Genomic DNA, 7,040 nt, shown 5'->3' with positions numbered 1-7,040 from the left:
TGTCCCGCCCCGCCGGGAGCCTCGCTGGCTTCGAGGGGAGGAAGGAGACCACGTCCCCGCCGAGGCCGCGGCGCCCTCCGCGGTGCGGAGGCTTCCGGCAGGGGCGGAAAGGCCGCGGGCGGCAGGTACCAAGATGGCGCCCTGAGCGGGGCCCGCCCTCTGCCCCTGCACTCCCCAGGGCATTGCGGGGCAAATCCCTCAGCGGCACAGGCCCGTCCGCCCTTAGTTGCGTCTGTAACCCGGGCTACTGTTTGTCTGCCTTGACATAAGATGTAGAAAAATCTATTTGGGATGCGCAGTGTCTCTCTGGTCTCTTCAGGCTGTGATTCCGGGACAGCGTAGGGTCCTGGAAAGTCACCGCTGGCTTTGTGGTGCGCAGGTTTCCAGCCAGCACGCCGCCTCAGTGGGGTTGTGCGGCCAAGGCTGGGGAAGGGGTGGGAGAAGAGCAAGGCCACGCCAGCCCCATTCAAATGGCCTGAAGCACTGTGGAGCTACTTTGGGGTCATGCTAATCAATATTGTCAAGGTCTGTGGATTTGGGGGTCCACCTAGTCGGTCGTTGAAATATGTGAAAACTTCATTCTCAGTTGAAGACCTACCAATAAATTCTTTTTTTTTTTTTTCTTTTAATAAAATACATCGCTTGTATTACACAGAATGCAGGGCAGGTTGTATTTGAAAGACAAGCATAGTAAGCGGCACCATTTGCAACCCAATTTACTGAACTTGACCCACTGGTAATTCTTTCCACATTACATCTTGTTTTCTTTCTTAAATTATATTTTTAGGTTTAATTATATACTGTTACCTAATCGTTCCCAGCTTGTAAAATTCAGGTCAGTCTAATGTCAAGATGGTAAACAAGGCTGGCTGCTGGCTAACAGTACCTGTCCCCAGGCTTAAATTTTGAAAATGGCTGGTTTGCCAATGGCCTACAGGTCAGAAATAAAATTTTTATTTGAACTGAAGATGGAAACCAAAGGACTGAGTTTTGAGCAAAGTGCTTTATGGCCCATCATGTAAACCTAGTTCTGGCTGAAGGGGTTACAATCTAAAAACAGATGATGAAAGAAAAAGGGGTTGTTTGTGGATTGGTCTTTTTGGCTGATATCTATTTGCCTGCCCATTTCTATTTCTAATCAGTTTTATAAGCATTTACTGTATTGTTTATATTTTTGTTGTGCAAATTTTGTTACTTTATTGTTTATCATTTTATTGTGCAAATTTATTTATTTTCTGCTATTGGGCAGAAAAAGCAGTAGGACTGTAGGTATATTACCCCCCGTGCATACAGCTAGGCAAGTTTCTGTGTTTTTATGACGTGTGTGTGGTTTCTGAGTGTGTAAGTGAAGTTGTGGTTTAGGAAGCAAGCTATTTTGCTTAAAGTGAGAGATTGGCTTGCTGAAGATGACCCAGAAGAAAGCATCTTCCAGGCCAAAGTTGGGGAATGTCAATGATGGGGGGAAGGTTTTCACCTTCCTTTGAGGGAAAGGGAGCTCAACACCCATTTGAACTTTTTTTTTTTTTTTTTTTTTTCCTTTTAATAAGGTGGAAGGCCATAGCCTTCCATTGCTCAGTGGTACATGACCAGGGTGGGACTGCTTCTCTGGGACAGTGGAGGAGGCACTTGCAAACAAATTTTGCTGTGTGCACCTCAGAAACCTTCCATTGTTTAGCTGCTTGTTTCAGGGATATATTAAGGTAATAATGGGGGAGAGGGCAATCATGTTTGGACTCAGTCCTAGTCTCTGCTTGGTAATAGAGCCCAGTAATACCTTCAGGCTTGCCATTCCATTAATATTTTCCCAAATAGCTGACTCATTGGTCAGCTTGAAGGAACAACATGTCCTTTCAGTAGGACATGTCATTCTCTTTAGATGGATGGCCACGTTTGGTGATCATAACTTAGAGGATGGTGTGCTCTTTGAAGAGCTATGGAGAACCTGAATCATCTTTCCTTGGTTGCACTCATGTCAGGCCAGAAGTAGTCTTCACAGCCAGGTTGCTCTAAAACACTTGGATTTGAGTAGCTGGAGACATGGAGGCAGCAGGAGGGCATCTGTTTTTTCTGACAGCTTTGGGGTATGTTGCATTCACCCCTTGGTATGGAGTAGATCAAAGGATCTGTAGAATAATAGCTTGAAGGTTAGACTGAGCACTTGTGGTACCTACAATTGTCAGCACATTTAGGAAAACTCAAGAACCCTGCTCTTGAGAAACAGGGGAAGAGAATCTCGTAAAGTGTCCTTTCACCTGAAGGGGATGGAAAGGGATGTCAGAGCCATGAGAGCTGCTGACAGAGGTGAGAAGCAGCAGACCTGGCATATTTACATACCAGGTGCACGACTTCTTCAGGTGATGAATGTCTTGCAGTCCCATGCTGGTGTCCCTGCACCTCACATATTAACAGCGAGCTCTAGGGCTGCAATAATGTGGTAGCAGGAATCTGTCTGGAAGGCTCATTTACAAGCTGCAAGCTTGTACTGTCCTTTGCTGTCCATCATCTATATGTACGACCACTAGCAAGCCACCTCCTGTGTCACGTGATAGCACGTGGCACCTTTTGCATCTGGGAAGAGTTTGGAGGGCTAAATATGGGCAACGCAGTTAGTTGATGTAGGTATGCATCTAATCTGTTGCATGTGCACAGATGTGGGGTCAAAACAGAGTGAGGAACGTTTTCTGTTGGAAGGTGTTTGGGTAAAAATTGTTTTTTGAAATTTGGTCTCTGGTTGTACACTGAAAGCTGTTTCTCTGTGCTGCTAATGACTGTAAGGTTGTATATACATTCTTAATTACACCATATAGTTTATGGTATTTATGCAAGTTAAAATGAAAACCATGAGCTGTGTGACGAGATTGACCAGATTCAGCTTTCTAGAGCTAAAGCATTAGCGCCATGCTTTTGTAGCTGGGTTTCCAGTACAGTGAAGGAAAGGTTTCAATAACAACAACGAAAACACTTTTTTCCTCTATTTCCTGGGTTGCTAACAGAGTTGCTAAGTGAAATTTTAGAGTAGTTTCTCTTACTCTTTCAAAATTAATTGTGCAAAAGGACGTATTTTCCAAGTGTAACCAAGTGATTACTTTGGGGGGGGGGGGGGAGGGAGGGGGCACTGTCTTGCTGTGGAATAAAAGCCCTTCTACAGAGAATTAATCAAAACTAACAGCTTGACTTGCAATAACTTTCCAGCCAATCTTACTATTAGACAAGCCTTGATGATGCTACATTGTATAAGTACTAGGCACATAGTGAGGGCGTACAGTGGGAAGGAACCCAGCTGAGGACTGTGCTTTTCTGCAGCCTTCAACAGAGGGCCTGAAATCAGCACCATTTTGGAAATTACCTATTTCTATGGTATAGGATAGTGGGAAGAGAGGGAAGGACTGTGTTCAGGCCTAAACCACTTTGTTTAATATCTAAAATCTTAATTGACTTAATAAGAAGGTCCTTGCATGTCAACTTGCTGGAATTGCAACAGAGAAAAGGAGAACACAGTGAGCAACAGGGAACCACTGAAGTGGTTAAAAAGTGGGGAGTGACCTGTAAGCAAGGTCTGCAAGCAACATCAATATGTATTGATTTGATAGAGCTAAATAGTTTCTATGAACAAATTAAATTACATTGGTCTTACAGACTGCTTGACTTACCTGGTGTTGAATGTAGATGAGTGGTAGAATGGCATCTGTGAACAGCTAGTGCTGTTAACTCTGTATTTGTGTATTGGTTCAGAAAGTACAAGGAGAGAGTTGAAACAGAAAACATTGCAACAGCAGCAGTATTCTAAGCTAAAATGCATGAATAACACTGATGCTTCTTATTTGTCTTTCTTTTATACAGCCAAGAAGGAGGAGAAATCAGAAGTTACAAGTGTTCACTGGTTTACGAATCTAAGGTGGAGAGGAAAACGGACAGTAAATTAACTGGGCATAGTGTGAAGCTACTTAAGATTAACAGGCTGGAAGAGATCAATACACGATGCAATGGCAACAGACTGGAAAAAACAGCCTTTTTTCAGAGCATGGAAAAAATGGAGAGGACTAGAAGCTTTCAGGAAGAAAAATTTAATGAATCACGTCCTGGAACAGAAGATGAAAAGGTAACTAACTAACTGCATAATTAATTTTGTCTTCCCCAAAGCACTGTCCCTTTCTTCTTTCAGCTAGTTGAAGAGTTTACTATGTGTGTTTCCCAGTAGAGTTGAATTTTTGCATTACCATCTGTGAAAATGTATTGCAGCTGTGAAAGACTGGTCAACATCTTTTAATCTTTTGGATTCATAGAAGCGAGCACGTGTGTTTTTATTCTGGGGTTTATTTACAGCTGGACTTATATTCAGAAGTTATAAAGAAATTTGTGTGGTTCTGCAGCTCTTCAAAATCAGAAGGTAAACATGGATTTTGTTGGATTCATGTAGTGAAAGCATTTGTCCTATCTGACAGCTCTGGAATTAGTGGGAATTGAATGAATCCCATGGAAAGAGCAGATTTCCCAGAGGAACTAAGGCAGCTTTTTCCTTTGCTTCCCATTAACACTGGGGGAGCAGGGCATGATTATATGCTGCGTGCCATGCTTGCAGAGCTGAGTGTGGTCTGATGTATCTCTGTGCTGCACCTGTCTCCAGTAAGAACAGTGCTGGGCATCATAATACAAGGTCTCTGGCAGGAAGATGACTCTGTGATCAGCCAAAATCTGTTTAGAAATAGCAACACATTTCCTTGTATTATGCTTTTGCTATGGGAGGGTCTAGAGGAACCAGTGTTTTTATTGACACGTCATTTAGACAAGAACTAAGAAAATGTGCTTGCAGTAGGGCAATGGGAAATTTATTTTACACAACAGTTTGTGAAAAGACTTGAAAAATTTGTGCTGTGGCTGTTTGTGTGCTAATTGTGCTGATATGGTAGAGCAGTTTTTCAAGTATTCTGAATTATTTTTTTTGTTCAGGTGATACCCTGGAGCATTAGTGCAAAGTAAAATTCATTATGTTTTCATTTGTATTCACAACTCAAGAAGTTGAATTTTTGGTATTTCTTAATCTGCTGGGTCACTTTTATACAAAATTATTCCAGTCTTCAGTAAGCTACTACAATTTTTACTTTGTAGAGAAAGAAAATGATCCGTATATTAAAACAGACAAAGCATGTCTCACATAAGTAGGATGTGTTTATTTTAGAGAGTTTAATTTAGTGTTACAATGAAAATGAGAATTAAAGTAAATAAATCTGGGTGGTCAGGGTTTGGAGGATGTTATTAGCTCTTTTAAGAAAGGTTTCTTGTGGTACAAATATCACAACTTGCACAGGTGAGAAAGTAAAACTGCTGTTGCTACAATGTAGCTCTTCCTTTGAGTTTTGTCCCTTTAGGGTCAAGAAAAAGGCTATGTGAGCTGCTTTGCCTGTGTTAATGTATTTTTAGTTTGATGACGAATTTCAGAAAGTAGCTGAGATAGGGGGATTTTCCACCACTTTTTTCTGAAAAAACACTTGATGTTTGCTTGTTCAGTCTAATGGCTGGAACTGTCTCTTTGTTAGGAATGCTGTAAGAAAAGGCAGGGAGAGTTTGGAGGTGCAGTAGGGGAGAAAGGAATAGGTTTAGAAGACGAGCAGCTGGTGGCTAGTTGCAAGCTGGAGAAATAGCTCTGTATTCCCATTTTAGCTCATCAGTCTCCTGGGGACAAGGCTTCAAAGGTGAAAGGCAGTCCAACTGAACTCTGGTAATATACCTCACTGGAGTGAGGTTTCCAGATACATAAACATTAGTTATATTTCTCCTAAGCTTTTACAAGCTTAGGAGTTAATTGCAAAACTTAACTTTCACAGAGATTTTTTGGGAATTTCTCAGTGGGATACAGAATTGGGCCCTAGCTGTGCTGTTAATGTTGGTGACAGGAAAACCAAGACCTTCCTTTGAAAGGTCTTAGCTTGGTCTGCTTGCCTGATGAACAGTTCTATTATACTGATCAGGAAAGGAAGGAAGGGAGATTGTGCTGGCAGGAAATACAGTAAACTTTGCTCAGATGTATGCTTGTGGGCATATGTACATAATTTCTGTGAATGAAGTCCTGCTCACTTTGAAAGCAGTGACAAAACATGTTAGCTTCAATGGGAGTGGGTTACAACCCAAGAAACCATCTAGAAGAGAGTGGTCAAACTGTGTACTTGCTGGAAGAAATAATTATTCTGAGACTAATTGATTATAATTACAGCAGAAAATGATCCCCTTCCTCAAGCCAACTATTTTTCTGGATATATTTTTTTATAAAATAAGTAAACACAATTTTCATCATCAGTATATTCTTGGGAAAAAAAATCTAAAAAAGAAAGAAAAAAAGACTTTCCAGAGCCATTAAAATACAACTATGGAAAGCAAACCCAGCAGCTGTTGACCATCAGTTACGAATGTTGACTTTACAGTGTGATGTACGCCTTGACACTGTGAACAAGCTGTGGCATTGCAGTCCTCTAGATGGCACTCTTTGCCACACCAGCTCGCCACCAGGACCATTTGCTCTTGGAGAGGATGACCCAAAATAACTCATGGCAAACTGCTTTTTACCTGTTTTACATGTGTTTTGTTCAGACTGTCCTCTTGCCCCCTGTTTGTACAGTTGGCAGCACATGGCTTTGTGTCTCGGCTAAGTCTTGTCTTCAGGAATGAACACAAAGTTTTGCTTCAGGTGATACATTATCAAGTGAAAGACATTTTGTTTTATAGGAGTGGTTTTCATGTGTGAGAACCAGATTGAAAAAAAGAATAAAACCCCAGATCTGTCCTTGACCCATTGCACTGAGCAGCCACACCAAGGGGTCGTGCTGGTCCAAGGGAGGGGGTCACACAGGGTAAGAACAAGCAGCTGTGAGAAGGTAAAACCACCTCTTTTGACAATAGTACCAGCTTACGCAAAGGTAAGTTGATTGTGAAACTACCACACAATTTACCCAGCTGCATTAGCTCCCAGTGAGCTCCACGTTCCCCACCTAGACTGCTTCTGATGGCCCAGACAAAGCTGCACGCTGTTGGTCGACAAACCTGCAAAG

The sequence above is a fragment of the Pelecanus crispus genome, chromosome 2 (assembly GCF_030463565.1).
Source record: "Pelecanus crispus isolate bPelCri1 chromosome 2, bPelCri1.pri, whole genome shotgun sequence".
Classification (NCBI taxonomy): domain Eukaryota; kingdom Metazoa; phylum Chordata; class Aves; order Pelecaniformes; family Pelecanidae; genus Pelecanus; species Pelecanus crispus.
The sequence above is the reverse complement of the archived record's forward strand: the minus strand, read 5'-3'. Positions refer to the sequence as shown.